The 18,153-nt window shown below is 39.7% G+C and overlaps 1 protein-coding gene across 1 annotated transcript in view; it reads left to right on the top strand.

Annotated features, from left to right (window-relative positions):
- The first annotated feature begins 951 nt into the window (after positions 1-951).
- Positions 952-18,153, top strand: part of CCNA1 (cyclin A1) — a 36,717-nt gene continuing 19,515 nt past the window's right edge. The window contains exon 1 of the mRNA XM_085579041.1: positions 952-1,186. The gene's annotated coding sequence lies outside the window, so the exon portion shown is untranslated. The remainder of the gene's footprint in view (positions 1,187-18,153) is intronic.

The following is an 18,153-nucleotide window of genomic DNA, read 5'->3' as shown; positions in this document are numbered from 1 at the left end:
TGAAGTCTTCCCTTTCATGTCCTGTTTTCTCATTTAATTTTGACTCTAATTGTGCCAGAGGCAGACTACTGAGCAAGGTAGTATTTCCAAAGGTGGCTGTTTCCAGGTGAGACTGGCCTGGGCAAGCTGGAGCTGGTTGCTGCCATAAGTGCTGTGGGAAGGGGGATCTGCATTTGTGCACTAATGATGTGAAAAAACAAACGAAAAATTATCTCACTGAACATCCAGCACTTGCCTTAGAACATGAACACTCACGTTGTCAGTCAAACTTCCAGTCTCAGTGAAACAGTTGCTCAAATTACTGGATATAATCTGACAGTATATTACTGATTTGCAGCTTTGGTAATCAATGCTAAAATTCTTCTGCAGCTTCACTTCCAAGTGGAAAGTTTCTAGCCTGGTTAAATCTAGCAAAGGTGCATTGCATGGTGCATGACTTTTCACCTGTGCTAGCTCTTCCAGAACTTGCTGGGTTCCAGCTCTGTTATGGCTCACTAACTTGGTTTTGCATGTACTATGTGTGTATACCAACTGTGAATCAACATTTAAAACACTCAGGACCATAAGAAATGAATTGTAAATACTGACTTTATGCAGTGGCAGCCCTGTCCAGCCCTTTGGCAGATGGGTTTACCTCCAAACTTCATTTACCTCCAAAGTATCTCTGGAAATTTGTCACACATTTTGGTTTCTTGCATAACATTTTTGTCATAATTCTGTGTTCCAAACTTCTCACATGCCCACTCTGCAATCCTTTTTCCTACTGACCAGAAACAGGGAGCAACCTGAAAAAGTTGTCCACACATCAGGGAGAGTTCCTCTTTCTGAACAGCAGTGAGGACAATATTTGTTTATGAAGCAGTGTGTGGACAGATGAGGGTTTGGACTGGTGGAGAGGGCCCTAAACATTTGTTTAAGAAGATGGCAGGTTGCGCTCAGGTAACCAGATGTCACTAGATTATGTATGCAGGTATATGCAAACATTACAAGGAAATAAACATTTTTATAACAGAAAGTGACGCTCCCTTTTGAAGCAGGACTGCAAGACAATAGAAGGACTTTTAAAGGTTTTTAACCATGCAGGCGGTACCTTTGCCAACACTGTTTTGTGAGAGCAGACCTTGAGAGATCCAGAAGTTGATGAGAGGCACAGCAGTGTCAGAAGCGAGGGAGGGATGAACTGGAGGTGAGTAGCAAGGCTGTGCTCTGAGCTGTTACAGGAACACATGGACACGTGTGCCCTGTCAAGCTTTCCTTCCACCAGACACTGCTCTGCTATATAAACCCCCCCCCCCACACACACACACAGGGCAGCTTATATCTGCATTTATATAAGCCCCAGTACTTTTGCTTTAAGTCATAATTAGACTGAGGGGCGAATTGCTATCACGACATGTTCCCTCCTACAACTATAGAAATAAGCTGCTTTTGCCTCACCTGACTCTGCATATTTAAGCTGTCTGTTTTTTCTGCAAGTCTTCAGCCTCATTTGTAAATGCTAATTCTGCTTATGGTAAGCTATATCTTTAGTGATTTCAATCTTAACATTCACTGTGGGCTTGCTTAAAAATAATAAAATACTTTCATAAAAATAATTTCCCCCAAATATCTCCTTTTTATACTTCAATAACATAAAGTTCTATGCAAGCTAGGCAATATCTGTGAATATATCTGTATTAAGGTATATAGGAATGTATATCTATTTCTAAGCTATTTAAACATCACAAACGGTAAAATCATTGAGGGATCTCAAACTTACCTGTAAATGCTAACAAACCTGGGGGAGTGAGGCTGTGAGTAAAAATGATGTGAGAATTCTTCCAAATCACTTAGTCATATGCAAATAAATTTCATTGACTCACACTAAATGCCAGTACAACTGTAACCTGGTTAAATATCCAGTGGGAATCAGGCTGCATAGGCAAAGTTCTTTAAGTCAGCAGCCCCTGAATCACTGATGGAAGCACAATAAATCACTGTTGTGTGGGTACAACTGAATATATAATTATTCCACAGCTCCTAACAATAATAAAACCTTCTGTGGTCGACCTTTTTTTGACTTCAAACTCCATAATCATTTGTAGAATAATTATCCTGAGGCCAAGTGAGGAAACAGCAATAACAGCTGTCTGACAAAGGTAATACTGCATATTTTTAGAATTATGCCAGCCACTGACCTCAGACTGAACTGGCACTTTTTTAAGGTGCAAGAACACATATTCAGCATCTCTTCAGCGTTGACAGCCTTGAGCTACGAGCAAGGATAATGCACTTAGAGCAGATGAGTTTGAAGCATCTGGAAAGGCATTTGCTTCCTGAGATGATCCCATCTGGGATAGCCAGTCCCAAAGGGTGGTGGAATAACCTGGCTGTTACCAGTACAGCCTTGGGAAGAAGGATGCTCTAGTTCAGAGAAACAGATCCAGGTCCAGACAGCATCTGTGCACTGCATTTGGCCCTGTGTCAGGCTGCTGTCATCTTGTGCAAGGTTTTTCCCTGCCTTTTGCTGGAAGCAATTATTTGTATATGTGTAATCACTAAATGCTGTCTCCCCAGTCTACCGTATTCTTGTGTTTTACCTACAGAGCAAGCACAGAAAACCAAGATCATTTTATAGGACTCCAGATTTAACATCTCTGACAGTCAGAGATACTAGAAACATGGTTCTCAAGTTCAGTCTAAGGCAAAGGTTTCTGGAAAGGGATCAATGTGCTCTTGGAGGGTCTGCTAATGGGGACAGCAATGGGAGAACAAGAGAGACCATCTTAAGTTGACTGGGAGTTCAGTTTGTTTATTCAGCAATACATAAATGAGTTGAGGAAAATGTTGGAAATCAAAATGTCTCTCAGACATTTTTAGAGGTTCCAGGCCTTGGTCAGAAGCATTTTAGACCCTGACAGGCAGCTGGAAACAGCTGTGATTTTGAGTTTGAGCCATGGAATGAGTTACCAACTTTGAAGGTGGAGCAAGCCGTCACAAAAGTTTAGATAGTATAGTAAAAGTAGTTACAAAACAGAGGGGAAATTTTTTTAGTATTGTACAGGGGGGTTTTTACTTTGTACATGGGGGTCAGAAGTTCTAAGATGGAGGAAGGTGGGCTGATCCTGTTCTTCCTCCTTCTTCTTCCTTGCCTCCATGTTCTTGGTGATGCTGGCACTTATGGATTGGTTTAGAGTAGAAAAGCACCTTGTAACATAGGTAGTAGGTATTGGGGGAAAACTATAAACATATAATACGTAATATATCATATAAAATATAGCAGCAGCCCTGGGCGGGGGAGAGAAGAAGCAGACAGCAGACAGAGAGGGTGTCAGGGTGTGTGTGTGTCTCTGCCTGGGCCGCTGACCAAGCAGCTGCAGCCCGAGAAGACAATCTTTTAGATAACTAACAATAAACTGCCTTGAGACTGAACAACAAGAGCCTGCGGAGTTTTTCTTTGGAAGCACGGGTTGGAGGAGAGACTTTACCACCACACGAGACCCCAGACCAAGCCCGGGGTTCTCACAGGAAAATGGTCAGAAGAGGAAATACTAGGGAAATATCTGTCTCTGTAGTCTCTGTGATGAGTGGTCACAAAGCTCTTCTCTTGGATGGAATATAGGTGCTGTGACAGACCACAGCAAAGCTGGGCACCACAAAACTCAAGTTATTCACACATGTTGATACAATATTGTTCATCTCAGAGGAAGAATAAATTCAAATGCTGATGGAGTGACTATTTCATCATGCCCCCTTTGTGGCACTTGGGATAGTGGATAGTTTATTAGATAGCAGCCACGTTTTCCAGAATTATGTGACATACAGTCACACTGCAGAAAGCAGCACACGTGTTGAAATGTATTTCTTTCAGCACCAAAGTTGGAGAAGTATGCTGCTGTCAAAAAAGAGAGACTATTGAGGGGCACTTTGCACTTCGTAAATGCAGGAGTGAAACTGTATACAGCTAATAAATAATACTGAATTATGACATTTATCCTGAGTTTCTTGTTTGTTGTTTTACAGGTGTTTTGAAGGGAGTGGAGGGCTACAGAGGAGATTAAAAATGCAAGATTGAAAGTGCAGAGTTAGAAAGCAGTGCATCTCATACTTAATACATAATTAAATATATTTTTTAATACTCTTAATGCTTAGGAGAAATAGAGGTCTACATATTGATAGCACTTCACCATAAATTATTTTCTTTGAGAACATGAAAGGTAACTTGTGGGATGAGTATTCTCCTCTGCACGGTTGGGGTGTAGGGAGGCAGAGATCTCTGAAGCTTGCTCTTGGGGGAAGAGATTTATTGGAGAATTCAGGAATGCCCAAGCCTCGTGCTCTCAGGCGTAGCACGTGGCTGGGCTTAGGAGGATGGGGGAGGGGAGAGAGAAACGGAGGGTTTAGGAGAGGGGAAGCCCCAGGGAGGAAGGGAGTCCAAGAGAGGGAGGAAGTCCAAGAGAGGGAGGAAGTCCAAGAGAGGGAGGAAGTCCAAGAGAGGAGAGGGCCAAGAGAGGGAGGAAATCCAAGAGGGGAGGAGAGGGCCAAGAGACCGAATGGCCGCTCGGAGCCCCCTTATCAGGGGCTCCCAGGTGGGCTGGGACAAGGCATGGGCCAATGGGGTTACAGACTCTGTTTTAGGGGCAGGTACAGAGGTGCGGGATGAACCACAATCTCTTGCGGGGAGGGATGGAACAGTCCATTTCACTCCAGGATTCATCCAAGGGTAGAAGTGACATTCGGCTAGCTAAGATAACAATCATATCTATCTATCCTCTGCAACAGTAACTTCTCTTCTGTCTTCTGGTTTCTGTGGCTCACACCACCATCAAGCACTAATATGTCAAACTGAAAACTAATGTAATAGCACCAGTAAAATCAAGTGTTGTTTTTTTCCATGTTATTCAATGTTCAAGTGGCTTTGCCTTTGTGATAAATCGAGTTAGTAATTTAATTGCATGTAGTCTCTTCATCTTTTAATAAGAAGCTATAATTTTAATTAGCTCTGTGTGTGAGTGTGTGTACAAAAGCACATAAACCCAAACTTTACAGAATTATATTGGAAGAATTAGGGCCTTGTGATATATTGAATGGAAGAATAAATTTCATCAAGAATTTGCTACAGATGATCTGGAGGAACACCTATTTTCCTAATTATTTAGATGAGCCAGTCTGCAACCCTGCCAATGGGAGTTCAGGGTAATCTTCTTGTAGTCTCAACTCTTCACAATTTGAAATTCAGACCTATCTACATTGCATAAATTAGAATGGGACTGAGGGCTGTTATTTTGTAAATAACAGTATGTTTTCTTGTGTCTTCCTTTGATGAACCTGGTATTGGCCAGTTTTTAGACTAGAGAATTCTATTAACTGATCCTATGCAGGGATATTTGTCACATTTGTGTCCTATTTGGCATGGTTATATTAAATACTAGATTAAAGATATCTGCTTATGTAGATGTAAACCTCTTATGTTTAAGGTATGTTTGGATAAATTTCACAATCTATTTGGAGTCTCACTATGTGTGTGCTAGATGAAGTAGATTTTTTTCCCTCAGGTGGGAAGTGGGAAGCTTTCCCAACAGCTGTCTGTTTAACTAGGTGGCATATCTGTCCTGTAATTCCATCTGTTTTCCCCACCTAGGAAAAAAAAATTGAAGGAGTCATATATCTCTATTTGTTTTGAAATACAAGCTCCTCAAATTGATGGGCAGGAGTTCAACCAGAGTGATTGTAGTTCTCCACTGAGTATACTCAAATGAATGCTGCCATCAGACAGCAGTCTGGCTCTGCCCAACTCTGTACATAATGCTCTGGATGAAATGTGACAATTTCTCTAGTTCCCAAGTCTAGGTGCTGAGACCACCCATGGTCTTCTCAGTATCAGGACAAGTCCTTTGCACATGTGCTGCTGTCTCTTGGTCCTTTGTTTATCCAAAGAGGGGTTCAGTGGGATGCTTGGTGGAGCAACATCTTGAGAGTGCAATGATATTCATCCCAAAGTGCCTCCATATGCCCACGGCAGGACTCCAACAGTGCTGTGAGAATACTGAGGGTTCAGCTGACACTACATAAACACTTCCAAACAGTTTATGGATCCAACATACCAAAATGGATATTTCTTAAACAAAGTGTTTTGTAGAAATGCTGATCTTTGGTAAATAAATCTTGAACTGGAAAACAGATCTGGACTTCAGTTTACATATGTGTGTTTTTAACTTTATTATTAAGTCCATTTATCTGAAGGCATGTATAAACCTTTGAAAAATGAAACCCTGCATTTGTAAAATACATCATTCACAAGGGCTGTTCAAAACCAGATGCAATAATTTTAACCTTGTTCTTATCCTTTCAGTTTACTGTCAAAACAGTATTTTATACTACTATAATTTCTTTTTAATAATGAATGCTGCAGTAAACTTTTTTAATTGACAGAAGTGCAGTTGGAAATTTTGTATATCTATTCTGCTGTATTCCAAACTGAAACTGAACTGGGTTTGTGTGTAGCAGAGCTGGACTAGAGACATGCTGATACTGTATAGCTAGATGGCAGCATTCACATTGTTTTGAGGAAAAACTGTACCTATTTGTACGACTGGGCTGTTCTGTTACAGTTAAATGGCATGGTCCTATTCTGAAATGTGCTGCCTGAGAATGTCTGAATAACTAACACATTTGAAATATGACCATTTCATTTAGGTGTCTAACTTGGAGGTTTATACTTTGGCCCTACAGATAATGACTAAGAAATATAGTACTTACCCATTTATCTAAAAGGATAAAAATCTGATTATGTGCATACATCTTTTAAAGTAGGGTAGTGTTTAGCTTATTTAGCCTGAAATCAGGCTTCTTTTTTATCTTTTACAAGATTCCATTTATGTGAGACTTTTGTTTCATTAAACAACCTACAAGCTTGTTTGGATGATAGACAAAATGACTTCCCTTCTGTTACAGAACAAAACACTTATTCAACAAAGTCTTTATGAATGTTCAACATGCTCCTCCTATCATCTATTCCCAGCCTTACCAATCTTCTCAAGTATAACCCCACCACTTCTTTCCTTGCCCTGTGAAGGGACAAGGACACCTTTCAGAACATTAGCCCTTTTTTCTCCCTACCTGTTGAAGATGTTTATTTGTCCAGTCCAGGCTACTACACAGACAAGCATCATGTCCCGTCAGCCCACCTGAAGGTGAGCCTTGGAAGACCCAGGACAGGGAGCTTGGGTCCCCCTGGCTCACACAATCTGAGACATACACAGAACACTCTACTGTGAGCAAAGTTTTGGCTGTCCCCACCTTGTCCTTTCAGCTTTCTTCAGGATGACCTGAGCCCTGGGGCTCATTTGCTAAAAGCCTGCTTTGCAATTCTATGCAGCTTTGGGTGTCCAATGCTCTAGCTGAAGACCAGAGTGAGTTGCAAAGGGCTGAGTGGACAAAAAACACAGAGGAGTGAGAGCAGGGAGATGGGTGTTAGGGTGGTAAGAAGGAGACAAATAGGCATGGGCAATGGTTCTGTGCAGCACAGACAGTACTTTGTAAACCAAAGTAAAGGCTTTGACACCATTGCCCACAGCATTCTCCTGGAGAAACTGGCTGATCAAGGTTTGGACACTGGGTAAAAAACTGGCCATCTGCTTGGGCCCAGAAAGTGGCGGTGAGTGGAGCTACATCCAGCTGGCAGCCGGATGTAATGGTGTTCCCCAGGGCTCAGGACTTCATCAATGATTTGGACAAGGGGATCCAGTGCCCCTCACTCATTTTGCAGATGACACCAAATCAGGTGGGGCTGTGGACCTGCTGGAGGGCAGGAAGGCTCTGCAGAGGGATCTGGACAGGCTGGGTCCAAAGAGCTGAGGTCAATTGTGTGAGGTTCAACAAGGCAAAGAGCTGGGCGCTGCACTTGGGTCACAACAATCCCAAGTTGTAAGAAGGAACCTTTAGGATTGTGCTGACCTGATCTGGAGGCACAATGAGATCCCGGCATTGTCTTTTCTGGTAAAGCTGTTGCTGTGGCCTCAGAAATCAAAACAGGATTGAGTTTATCTCAGCTACCACAGTTCAATTATTTATGTATTTCAGCTAACTGTCCTTGGAGAAGCTATTGAAAGATTGAAAGAACCTTTTCTGCTGCTCTCTGTACATTTTTATCTCTTGTTTGTGAACTAAACTGCAGAAAAGAAAGCAGGATAGCTGTGTAATGTACAGAGGAGTGAGCCTGAAATGAAGTAATACTGAAGTGAAAAATAAGGCTTTGTTCAGCATCTGTACTGCAGATTATAGGATAGCAGAGAGATGCTTACACCTATTTTCAATATTTCTGTGTAACACTGAAGGTTGTACTGTGGCCATATCTACTTGAAGTCATAATGTAAAATGTAAGCATGATTTTATTAGTTAAAATGCACCATTAGGGTTCAATTCAGTAATTCTGGATTTGCAGCCTTGTTTTGACTGCATTACTTGTTAACCCATAGACTAAAAACTTCCTGAATTTTATTCATTTTTGTAAATCCAATGCCTATGCTTTTTATTTTATGAGAAAGTTTTAATATTTACTAGTTTGATAGACAAAAACTGCCATCAGAAACTGACATAAAGCTCCAAAGTTTCTTAAGATGGATAATATCAAGTAAAGGTCAGTAAATCTCATACTAAAAAGCTGTATAATATGTAACAATGGTCAATAGTTCATTCAATCTAATCTTCAGAAGAGGTAAAAGTTGAATGAAAAAGCCACCTGAAAGTTCACAGTAATTAATACTTAGATAGGAAACTCAGTGGGGAGCCTTGACCTTGAATATACAGGTAAACATGCTAGGTAATATGTTAGTTTGTAGTATGATTGAATTTATTTTTAAATTTGCTGAAATGTAAAGAAAAATGAGACCACAATGATACACACACCTAAGTACTTCTAAAATGTAATGGACTGATCTGCTGTAAATGGACCTACATCTGTAGGATTTTGTCCAAGGGTCTAGAGAATTTGTGACCTCTTAACCTTTCTGTTTATGCTAACTCCTCTTTCCTAGGTTAGGAGGCTGCATCCTTTACCCAGACACACCTCATGGTTATTCCAGCTTGGACATTACAATATTTAAATACCTGAAGCATATATAAAAAACTGAACTTCAAACAAAAGCTTTGTTATTGTCTTTATGTATCTCCTTAGGTAAACTGCCAGTACAAATGTTGGCAATTTGTTCTGCTGTGTAAATAAGCTACAGATAAAATTACTGTTTTCTTAATTCAATCTTCTTGAATGAAAAAGAAATATGTACTAAATTTAGTGGACATGAAACTTTCCTAAAATTAAATTAATATTTTTTAACTTTCTTGAATTGATATTAAACTTCAGAATTATCATATTTTAATTATTTAATATCCACCTTTTTTTTATAAAGGGAATACAAGGAAAACTCTTCTGGGACTAATTTAAAACAAACAAGTCCCAATAACTATACCTGAGAACTGTTTATCCTACAAGATAAAGTATGTGCATGATATTGAAATGCAAGTAACAAGGTAATATCTCAATTATTACATTTTAATGAGTTTCATACTCTATTCCCTCAGTGCCTGAGACATTATTCTATTCCAGAATGATTCTTTTTATTACCTCAAATATTATTTATTTAATAAAATATTTAAGAAAACATAATATGCAGCTTAATTAAAGCTAGGGTTTTTTTTTTTTTTATGTGCATAATCTCAGAGAATGTTATTAAGGAATTAACCTGGCTTGAAGTCTGTATATCTGTAGGACCAAAACATCCTTTCACTTTCCCTCTTGCAGACCAAACGAACTGATAGTCACTTCACCCTTTGAATACTCGGGAATTCATGCTGTTTGCATACTAGTGAATTGCAAAAAGGCCAAAGGCATAATGACCTTAACAATCAAATCATCTCAGTTTAAAAATCAGCCAAACAAAAACAACACATGAAGAACTGTTTCTTTCTCTTTGATTTGACAGTTTGAATGCCTTTTATGCCATTTAAGGCAGGTTTCCATCATCTGCAGACCTTATGGGATGGCAAACTGAGCATAGAGTTGAGAAACTTGTTGAAACAGTTCTGCTGCCAGAGAACATGCAGCACCAGTAGCACCCTAATGATCTAAAATATACCCTCTAGGCTGTTTCTGTGGTGTGCAGCAGTTAGTTCATTTCTTTTGTTTGCATAAGCTAACAATAGCAATAGGACGTGAATATCTCTGCAAAACTAAGGGGCTGTGAGAAGGGCACACCTCTGTGCACAGGGAGGCACCTGCATTTGGGCATGGTGGCTTGCATCATCCAGGAAAAGAACTCTTCTGCATAGTACCTGTACAGCACCTCACAATGAAAGGTGAATTAGCTTTCCTCACAATATGCCATGTTCCTCTTGGACTGTTCAAATGCTTACTTTGTTCTAACTTAAAGGAAATATGCTTTTGAAGATACTCATTCTCTATGATTTGTTTTTACTTGTAAAGTGCTTTAAATTCAATACATATTTACTCAAGTGTTCCACTGTTCTTGTCAACTGCATATATTTTGTAAGTATTTTCAAGAGCTGCCTGCGTAAAAAAATAGATATTCAAGAGCAGAACATTGTTCTCCTGACTTTAAGGATGTGTAGTTAAGTTGTTCATACAGTTTCCTTGGTTTTTTAAAGCATTTATTAGGAAAAAAAAAAAAAAAAAGGTTATATTGTATACTTTTTTTGTCTGGTAGGCATGAAAAAGTCAGTACATGAAAAATACTTCTGGAATTAAATTAAGGAGTCAATTGCAACCTAAATTTGAGTTAATCCTTACTGAACTGAATTCTGTTTTAACAGGACTATACACATTAGAGGTGAGACAACTTCTAGTTTTTTGTCTAATTTGAAATACTTAAAGAGGACTTATAGCCCCTCCGAAATATAGCACTCTCTTTTTCTTGTATTAGATCTTTCTCTCTCAGCTTTTGCATTTACGGTAAAATCAGCATTTCTACAAATTAACTATTGCTGTGCAGTTAATTTTGCCTTCCAGAAAAGATTATAGACAAAAAGATCTCAGAAATTAAACATGAGTAATAACAAAAAGAAACCTCATGTAAAGCAGCAAGTATGGCAGATACCGCATTTCCCTAAATATGGAAATGGACTGCTCCCTCCTAAAAAACATACTTGACTCTTGTAACCTTACTGAAAATAATTCTATTTACTTGTAGCCAGCACTGACTACGCTACCCTCTTTAGTAGCCCTTGATGTTAAGATCAGTGCATGATCCCAGTTGTTAGTCTACGTTAAATGCACTCAAATAGAGATGTAACAAGACTGACACTACCATAAAGTCTTGAACCAAATTTTTAAAGAGACTGACGGACCAAAAGAAATTAACATGAACCTGCTAGCAGGCTGACATCATATGAAAGGAAGAAACAAAAGACAGTGTATGACTGAAGGAACACCATTTATGTATGGAGAACTGAAGTTTTACTAACAGTTCAGTGATAATCAGGACATTGCACTACCTTTGTTAATGTAAGGGCTCTGGAGGGGAAAAGAGCCCACTCCAGCCTAGTGCTTATGTACTCTTTCTGACTGTAAAGCAGAAATACTTGATTAGGTAATGGGAAGGTTTATATAATTAAGAGTAATGGACCAACAAATGTTCATTTTCAATCTGGGTTAATCTAAAGCACCTCAGGCAGCCATGTGGCATAGTTAAATCAAACTTGGCAATTGTGCTGAAAATACATCAAACCAAAGTTGATTCAGAAATTCCTTGAACAAATTCTGTCATTAACTGCAGGAAAACCTAGCTAATCATCTTAAAATATACACTGTTTAAGCCTGAACCCATAATTGATCAATTTACTTAGTGGACACATTCTTAAAACAAATATTCTACTTTGATATAAAGGACATAGAACTTTATGAATAAAACATTTGTTAGTAAAATAATTGAATGCAGTCCTCAGAATCAGCAGATCATCCCACCACTGTCTCGCTCTTAGACACTTACTGCTGTAAAGGCTGTTGCCATGTGTGTTCCTGGAGTACAAAGCACTGTGCAGGGTTTACTGCTGGCAGTGCTAGCCAGACAAATTACCCACTGTGTGCGTAGCCCCTGTCTGAGGAGCAGCAGTGGTGGCTGCAGTTGGTGAGGTCCGAGAGCTCTGAAGCTGGAAGCAGAAAAAGGATTTATGTCTTGTTCATGTCTTGTGATTCACTTTCTACAGAGCCCAGAAGTGTCTCCCTGTGAGACAGGTACAATACAGAGATTTTTGCTGAAGCACTTGAAAACTGAAGTGTTTTCAGTCTCCAGACAGAAAGAAGAAGGTATGCAGGGCCACCGAGCTGTATTGTCACACTGGCTCCTGAGAAAGTCCAGGAGTAGTGGGGAGGTTCAGGCAGGCACTCCAGCACTGCTCTCCCTTTGTCAAAGTAGCTGCATTTCTTGCACAAGTGACAGTCAGGATCAATAATATGGAAAACTGCAGGAAGGGGTGTCTGCTGTAAGAGCTGCAAATCTGCAGGAATGAGGCCCAGGTGATGCGGGGTGCCAGCTGTGCTGGGAGTCGCTGAGGTGTCAGGCAGTGGTGGCAGCTGTGAGAGTGCTGGGGACATTGAGGGGTAACGGAGGAGCACCAGACAGGCAGCCAAGGACAGGGAGAGGGACAGCTTGGAGTGTAAAGGCACATAAGGCTGTGTGTGAAATCTGGGGAAGGCATGTGCTGTGGGAGCTCCTCCAAAAAGCAGTTGCTTGAAAACTGATGGACTGCATCTTGCTTCACCCCTGCCAAGACCTAAAGAGCTAAAAAGTTGTTGTGTTTCCCAGCCTGTCTCCATGGTGCATCCCACTGGCCTGGGGGGGAGCTGCCTACACTGACCCTGCAGCTTTGATGTAAGCAGCTAGTCCTCTGTATCAGCTAGAGAAGCTGATTTTCACAGCTCATCCTTTATCTGTAGGATCGCTTGAGCTCTTCCTCAGAAATGGCTGAGTTTCTGCGATTCCTTTGTCTGGTATATGCAGTTAATTAAAATCTCTGGGTGCAAAACTTTTTTCAATGAAGTGTCCTAAATAAGTATGTTATCATTGCCAAAATGATTTTGAAACCCTGCTTATCTCCGTATTTTTTTCCTAGTTTGGTTCCTTTGGAAAAAGGCATAAAAATAATGAATAATGTTGTGATACCATCTTTTCTATTGCTTTAGTTTTCTAGATGTGTCAGTGTTATCTGTTTCAGCAGTCATCATTGCACAGAGTAGACATAAACTCTCATTGGGAGACTGCATTACAGCTTAAATTACACTTAGCCATCACCTTGAATTTGTTTGTATGTCCTTCAAGCAAATTCTAAGCCAGAAAATCATTAGTAATGCCTTAGTACTCCTGGTGTACACCACCTTTACACCACCTTTATAAATTAAATTTATACTGAGAAATAGTGTCCCGTGTTCTCATAAATGAAATAAATCCTATCACTTCACTGTTTTCTAGCTAAAGCTGGAAAAACATTCGGTTTGTGACTTGGAGACAGTAAGTAAACAAGCAACATGCATCACTCATTGACTCATTTCTTCTGAGACTAGTATCAGCTGGAAGCTGCATATAAATATTCTGTGTTGATCAATACACAAATGTCAATAGGCACATAGAGAAGGCAGTTTTTAAAGAGCCATTTATGAAAGGCTTCTTAGAGAAGCTGTTACCAGTGGGAGAGGCCCCCCATGTATTTGGTTTTGGTATGGGTGTCTACAAGTCAAAGGCTAGTTGATGTGTACACTAGTCCTAATTAGCAGGATTGCACATCAGCTGGAAGCATTCTCAGCAGCTAACATCAGCAGTGCTACAACGTACTGTGGAACTGAAGAAACATGTGGCTGTCACTGCTGTACTTTGGTCTTGGATTACAAACGTGTTGCAGTCTATTAGTAAAACACACTGCAGATTAGAAGACCAGATATTTTGATTCTTACAGCAGTAGGGCTAAAATCTGCGCAGACCTTCAGGTGCAGTAACAATTTCTTTGAAATAGACTGAGCAAATCTATTATTTTTTAGTAATAACAAAAAAGCTATAGATATTTTTAAAAAATCAAGTTACAGATTTGAGCAGCAGAGAAGGTGCCTGGTAAATGCTAAAACAGAGAACAAAGAGCACTGGAGGCAAAAATCCTTATCATATTTTTGCTACTTTCTTCTCACATTAGCTTCATCCATTAGACCCAAAGAGGGTGCTGTGCATGGGCACCCCACTAGCTTTGCCTTCCTGCAGTGCCTTGCAGCAGCCAGCTCTTTGTTTTTCTTTTTAGCTACATTTCTGAGCTTTTCTGTGAGTTTCTAAGTCCTATGGTTTATCTTTTTTTGCTCACCAGAGGGAGATAACAAGAATAAACCTCTTTGTTCCAACAGTGATAAAAGCACAAGAAAGAAAGATGGTATCCTTCGTCTTCCTTCAAATCAGCAAAAGGTGGTCTGAGAGAATGCCATACATGTTAGTTTGTGGATTGAGGAGGTGTATTGAGCCAACATAAGGCCAGGTCAGTTTGCTTCATCCTCCTGGAAATCCAGCAGTGAAAGATTTGCAGGAGAAAAATACTGTGCAACAATTCCTGTACATGTCTATCCAAAAGATCTATCTCCTAACAGGAAGAAAAGCAGAAACAAAATGTTCAAGAACATGGGTAACCAAAAGATCCTGACCCTGCAAGCTGCAGAATCTCCTGTAAGCTTTGGGACCAATTTGTAGGCAACAGCTCCCCCAGCATTCTAGAACTTCATTTTGCAGGGTAGGATTTCACTGGGCAAGTTAGCAATGGCAGTCTTAGCAGTACATGGTGGTTTGATTTTTCCCACCATAAAAAATTCAAAAAATCTCAGTATCACTCTCAGCCCTATGGAGGCCTGAGGACTGTTCTAGGCCACTGAGACAGTGCAGATCAAGAATTAAAGGGTGACCATTCCTTGTCTAGACAACACTCTGAGCATAAAAATCTCAACTTTTGCGAAATACAGCTTTTTCAGAAAGACATGTTTAACATACAGAAATCAAAATGAGCATAGAGACCTTGGTGGCCCAGGTTATTAAACTAAAGTTCCTTCTCCTGCTTATTACATCAGCATTGTCACCACCAGCACTAAGAATTTTATGAACCTAAGCTGTTGTTTCCTATACTTTTTGACAGTCTTAAAATGAGTCCTCATAAAAAAAAATTCCTTTGTTACAGAATAAAATAAATGCAACCCTCTGGAAATACTTGTTTTTATCTTAGTATCCCTTCTTGGCTTTTTGGTGGATTTTTTTGGTTATGCCAGAAAGGGAGAAAGCCTAACTCTGTAATCTTGATCTAAACTACCAGGCAGCAGATTCAAATCTTGGATATTTATCAGTGTGAGAGTGGAGGAATTAACCTCACTGGTAGCCCTGCTCCAGGTAGCAGGGCTGTGATGCTTTAGCAGTGCATTCAGTGGAATGCCAGGCATTATCAGCTAATAAGGATCTTGCTACAAAGCCTGATTTCTGTATGCTGAAAAATTCATGCATGTTCCTTACTAAGAAGCTATGCACACTTTTTTCAAAACGATTAAAAAAAAGCATAAAGAAACAAAAAGCATAAAGAAACAAAATTATTTTTTCTTAAATGTAGCATATCTTATTTTTCTTATGGCCTTACTTTGTGGTGGGTTTGTACAGATAATGCTGTACATTATGCAATATATATTGGCAGTATTATTGAAAAGCCAAGCACAAGGGAAGAAAAAATATGAAGTTTATCTCATTATCTTTAGGAGTCTCCAGATAAAATTGCATATGGGTGTATCTTCATAAAGCTTTCCAGTTCTTACTATCTAGTAATAATTAAAGCTTTGTGTAAATTCGCACATCTGTCATAAGCACAGAGAAAATATAGGGAAATTAAAAATTCAAGACATTCATACAATCTTTCAATTTTGCAGGTTTTGCTATCTTTGCTTTGAACTTTTGCAGGGGAAATTAATGCTGTCCCATCAAGAGAACTCTTTTATGTGTATATTTCAGCCATAGTAGCAGTACTTGTGTGTGGAACACAAAATTCACACGTGAAGCTGACCTAATACAGACACACAGAGACACCCACCCTCTTCCCAGGAACCTTGCAATACAATTTAAAGGCAGTTGCAAGCAAAAGGAATAATCATTGGGAAGAATGTGGGGAGAGGACAGGATATCTCAAATAGCACCAAGACACAGAAGCCATTATAGATTTAGCAGTTCTTTTAATTTCCTATGTAGTTGGCATTTGGCTGGCTGGGTATTTCTGGCTGCCTCTAAAATCAGAGCAAAGCCTGCTTTGCTGGGAGATGAATAGACAGGCCCCTCTCAAGGCCACATCATATTTCCAGAGTGCCCCCATAAAAGCTTGTCTTCCTGAGAGCCAGATTGCCTTTCCAACTCAGGGCAGTGCCAGGGTGTTATTGTTGCCTCATTATTTGAGGTCTCTTGCTCCTGTTGATCAGGGCTACTCACAAAACCTTGTGAGAGGCAAGGTGATGTTCTCATTAAAGAACATGATGATGTTCTCGTAACTGTTAATCCCTCAGGAACATCCTGACCTTCAAGAAACTCAGTTTGTTGTTTGAGCTGTTTTCTTCAAACAGGTCACTGGATAATGTGGAGGAAAGGTCTGACGTGCAGGGCACACACTGACATGTTGGGCAGAATCACGGGAATATGTCACTGATGAATCATTCTCTATTAACTCACCTACAGCTCTACAGAGAATACAACCTGTAAAAAAAAATCATAAAATGTTACCTCAGGTACTGCATGCAAGTCAATTAATAATTAGCAATCTACTAATATTCTAATTTAATAGAGTCTTGTGATATGAAGTTGTTTCAGATGGTTGTGGGGACTACTGATTTTAGAGACTATAGATTTTATATCCATATGCATGTGTTTGATTTCTTACTACCTTGGATTTTGTATAATCATATGCATATGGTAAAAGTGCTGCAAAGCTCGATCAATTCAGACAGATAGCAACATAGTTTGGACATTTGCAGATGACAGGATAGATGGAGAATCGCATCTTCAGTGAAGCCTGGGATGAAAGACCAGGCTTCAGTGTCTAACTTGAAGAGTGAGAAATAAGAATGTTTTTAGCAATTAATTAAGTAAAAGTGCATTTATCCTACATAGTACTTGTTACAGTGGCTTCTGAATATGTTGTTTTAGCAGCCTTATTAGCAAGTCTCAACAGATCATGCAAAAAAAAATGAACTGTGCCTTGGCAGTCACAACATTAGTCTGCTACCCATTTAAGCAGACTGTGGAAAGAGAGTTTTTTAACAGCTGAAGTCCAGGCACCTGGCAAACAGAATATTTTGCAAGGAAATTGGTTTATTTCACTTGACAGTTTTATTAAAGTTTAATCACCTTTTCAATGACTGCGTTGTTTAGTACCCGCTGTTCCTATGGCCTAAATCAGGGACTTTTAAAAAGATGATTACTTATTTTTCTGATTCTCAAGCACAGTGCAGTTCTGCTGTCTTTCATTAAACCAGTAAACCAGAGATAGAAATTGTGTAGATAAAAGAAGGCAATAAAACAAAATTAAAGTGCTGTCAACACTAGATTTGTCAGAAATTTAATGAGCTTTGCCATAATGGATGTTGATTATAGGTAATATTTCACAATGTCATTCATCACTCAACAAAATAATATTATTTTAGGAGACAGCTGTAACTGTGTTCTGCAATGATGAAAGTACTTATAGATGAGATTGATGTGTGAGGTGAGCAGGTGTCATTGCCACCATGCTTCAGTTAAAAGCTGTGTGGGTTATATGATGTTGATTTTGTCTCTTACCAAGTATTTGCTTCACAGAAAGCCTAAATAACAGTAACTGAACACCCAGCTCAGCTAGAACTGTCTGCTGCTAGCCATTTCTATGGTTTTACGCTGATCTGATGTTTGCCCCATTTCCCTCTGATCTCCACATCTTCTCAATGCCTGTGGCATGTGGAGGTGAAGCTTATTATGAGTCAGTAGCCAAAGGTGTATGATAAAGACTACTGCCCTGCCTGGAGCCTGTGGATCCCCCAGCCCTGTGAACAAAGACCCATAAGCATCTGGACCTCATGGGGACAGCCTTTATGGCAAGCACTAGATACTGTTAACATTTCTGGCATTTAAATTGCTCTATCAT

This window comes from Lonchura striata, chromosome 1 (assembly GCF_050655825.1).
Source record: "Lonchura striata isolate lonStrDom1 chromosome 1, ASM5065582v1, whole genome shotgun sequence".
Lineage (NCBI taxonomy): Eukaryota > Metazoa > Chordata > Aves > Passeriformes > Estrildidae > Lonchura > Lonchura striata.
This window is presented reverse-complemented; position numbering and strand designations above follow the sequence as displayed.